We start from the raw sequence: 3,387 nt of genomic DNA, 5'->3' as shown, positions 1-3,387 counted from the left end.
GGAAAGTGGCCCAGCGTGAGAAGTCAGGACAGATTTAGTGTCTCCTGTTTCCACTAGAAATTGGACAAGCTTACCTGCCACGTCAATGGTCACCAGTTGTTCCTCTTGAGTGATGATGACTGTCTTCTCAGGAGCATTGGGAGGTCCCGGGTCCCATCAATCAACCACTGCCTTGACTGGTGTGGGGGAATTTCCTCCCTCCCTTCGGAGCTGAGGGCATTCCCTCTTCCAGTGGCCCATCTTTTTACAGAGTGGGCATGGCATCTTGGGTGGAGGCTGAGACCGGCTTCCTGGGCATTCCTTGCTCCAGTGTTCAGGGCTCCCACAGCCAAAACAGACTCCTCTTTCTGGTGGGGGGTCTTCTGGGAGTACTTTTGGGGTGGCCAGGAGGTGGGTTAGGTTTTATCATGACAGCTGTCAGAAGCTTGGCTTGCCGTCGCTCCCGTCTTACGTCACGCTGGTCCTAACTTTCCTCCTCAGCCAGGTCTCTATAATTAAAGACACTGCAGGCCGTGCCAATAAGATGGTTAAGAGGGGTTTGGGGCCCCATGGCAAGCTTTTGAAGCTTTCTACGTATATCAGGGGCTGATTGGCTAATAAAGTGGGTTGCAAATACAGTATGTCCCTCAAAAGTGTTTGGGTCTACATTAGTATACTTTTTGAGGGTATCTACCAACCGAGCCTGAAATAGGGCTGGATTTTCATCTCGGCCCTGGGTGATCTCTTTAACCTTATCATAGTTAACAGGTTTAATTATGCACCATTTCATTCCCTCAATATGGCAAAGGAACATGCGGTCCCTTCTAGTGATGCCAGGCTGGCCTGGATGATAATCCCAATTGGGATCAATTAGAGGCACTGCTGTCAAGCCCACAGGGTATTGCTGTGGCTGGGTAATGTGTAATCCATCAGCATATGTTTGAGCCTATGCCCAGATACGGGTCTTTTCCTCAGTGGTGCAGCAGTGGGAAAGGACAATATTAAGGTCTTTCCATGTAAGATCAAAGCAGAGAGTCAGTGTCTGGAATCTTCAGTGAACCGACTGGGGTCTTCTGAGAATCGGCCCAACAGTGTGCGACACTGGTTGAGGTTAAAGAAAATGGAGTGTGGACTCTGGTAATTCCCTGAGGCCCACCTGCTACTTCCTGGAGGGGGCAAAGAAAGTTTGGCTGCACTTTCGATACGGAAGGGTAAAGAGGCTTATAGCGTGGGGGAGGGGTTGAAGATGGTGAAAGAGCATCTGGGCTTGGGTCTTCTGTCTGGGGCTTGTGTTCCTCCAGAGTTGCTATTATAGGGGCTTCTGTGTAGCTTGAATGGGTCCCAGCCGACAAGGTTCCCTTACATAGGACTTGCAAAGCTCTGGGTTTTCTCTTAAGGCCATAAAGTCCTGAACATAAGGAACTTCTGTCCATTTTCCCTGTCTTTTACAAAAAAGTCTAACTGTAGGATAGTATTATAGTTGAGGCTTCCATTTTCTGGCCAGGCCTCATTGTCCCTGAGTTTATATTGGGGTCAGGCTGTGTTACAAAAGAAAATGAATTTTTTCTGTTTTAAAGAATCTAGAGAAAATTGGTTCCAGTGACTCAGAACGCACCCAAGAGGTGAGTCCTTGGGGATGGAGGAAGTGTTTCCCATGGATCCTTCAGGGAGAGAATGCTCCTGTAACAGAGAAGGAACATTAACGTTAGGAGGTTCCCTGGGGACTTCGTAAGACAGGACTGGTTCCAGGCGTCCCTGTCCACCTAGTCCTGCCGAACCTTGCCGATGTAGGGGTAGCGACCCCCCACATGGCAAACTGCCTTGATGGTCTCAGTGTCCTGGGAGCTCACCTTGTCCCATCCTGGGTCTGCAGAACCCGAGATGGCGACCTTCCTGAAGGCCCAGTGGGATAACCTCTTTCTTTTGTGGGTGATGCCCCAGATCTTAGCGTTCCATCCCCCTTCTCCCTCCCACATGCACTCCATCCAGCGGGCTGCGCACGGGGAAAGGTGTATGGTGACGCGAGGTGGAAGCATCATGCCTGTACTGAGGGGGAACTGAGGGCCTGGGTGGAAAACGCCAAGTGCAGTATCAGCGGGGCGCAGCCAAGAGCATGGCCCTATTGCCCAGATCCTGTCCCACCTTAAGAGAGGCGGGGTTGGAGTAGGTGTACACCCCGTATACATAGTGTACCATGAGGGCGTCTGTTAGACGCCAGGACCTTGTGCCGTGGTAGGAAGCAAATGATAGCCTGAACCCTATCGCGCGGTGAGGGATTGTCCCCCCACCATCATCAGGGACATGGTCCCCCAGTAAGCACCTGTGGCTGGAGGGAGCTCCCATAGGGACTGCAGCCTCAGCCGCTGTCTATGCTCTCTTGTAGTTTATTTAAAGCTGTATTTATTTTTGAAACCCAGAGGGCAAATATCCTATAAGTTGTTTGGGTCCTTAGCTTCCTGTGAAAGTTGTTGGGAACTTTCCCTAACAAGCCCTGTGCATATGTAACAATGAGAAATAGAAAACAAACCTGGCAGCAAGGTTTGGGAAGTGCTCGGTAAATTCCTCCTTCCCCCCTCCCATTTGCAGAGAAAGACCAGAAAGTAGCGAGGTGGAGGCAGGGAGAGGAGACAAGGATAGCCTCGGGGAGGGGGTAGTATTAAGCTCTTAACTGTGTGCCTATAGAATGCAGCATAGAAAATTGTTTTGCGGTAGGCAAAGAACTGAACTATCAGAACAGATCTATCGTCTCTTTAGTCCATGATCCCCTCACTGGTTTTAGTGGCGAGCGCCCTAGAAGTGACAGATGATAAGAGAGTAATTGAGTCTCTCAAGCGCAAGGGAGGCGAGAGGCCTTGGCTTACCAGATCTGCAATCTCCTGGCTGCAGCTTGCCAAACATGTCGCCGATAGGTGCAACTGGTGTACCAGATTCTTGTCCCGTCCCAGAAAACATTCAGACAAGACTTAGAGGTTAAAAAGTTAAAGTGAGGATTTATTAAAGGATGGATAGTACACTCTCAGGGGAGAGCGGGCAGGCTCAGGTGAGCAGCTGCCCTTAGTTTCTTTGGCAAGTTAGTTACATAGGGTGTAAAAATGAATGGGCGGAATATTCATTGGGGAGGGAAGGGTTTGGGTCGTATTCCCTGATTATCATCCCAACTCCACCTTCCCAAAGGGAGGAGGGATTTTTGTCCTTATTCAGTCTGGATCGGAAGCCTCATGGCGTCGGTGCATGATGGGTACTTCTGATCTGCAAGGCTAATTTTATTGAAATGAGGGCATAATGAGTAAAAGGTTACATTCGGGCACTGGAAATTCCTGCCTTTTCTGACCTTTCTTTGTTGGTCTCCAAGCCAAAAGTTGTGGTCCCTTATCAGCCCAAGGATCCCTGCTGCTCACATGACGTGTG

At 49.9% G+C, this 3,387-nt stretch overlaps 1 long non-coding RNA gene across 1 annotated transcript; it reads right to left on the bottom strand.

Annotated features, from left to right (window-relative positions):
* Nucleotides 1–372: 372 nt before the first annotated feature.
* LOC140693943 (uncharacterized) lies at nucleotides 373–3,070 on the bottom strand. Its single transcript, XR_012069662.1, has 3 exons — nucleotides 2,841–3,070; nucleotides 1,595–1,659; nucleotides 373–503 (listed from the first exon to the last, which is right to left on the bottom strand). It is a non-coding gene; the product is annotated as an uncharacterized lncRNA (long non-coding RNA).
* Between the last annotated feature and the right edge of the window lie 317 nt (nucleotides 3,071–3,387).

This window comes from Vicugna pacos, unplaced genomic scaffold (genome assembly GCF_048564905.1).
Source record: "Vicugna pacos unplaced genomic scaffold, VicPac4 scaffold_20, whole genome shotgun sequence".
Lineage (NCBI taxonomy): Eukaryota > Metazoa > Chordata > Mammalia > Artiodactyla > Camelidae > Vicugna > Vicugna pacos.
The sequence above is the reverse complement of the archived record's forward strand: the minus strand, read 5'-3'. Positions and strand labels throughout refer to the sequence as shown.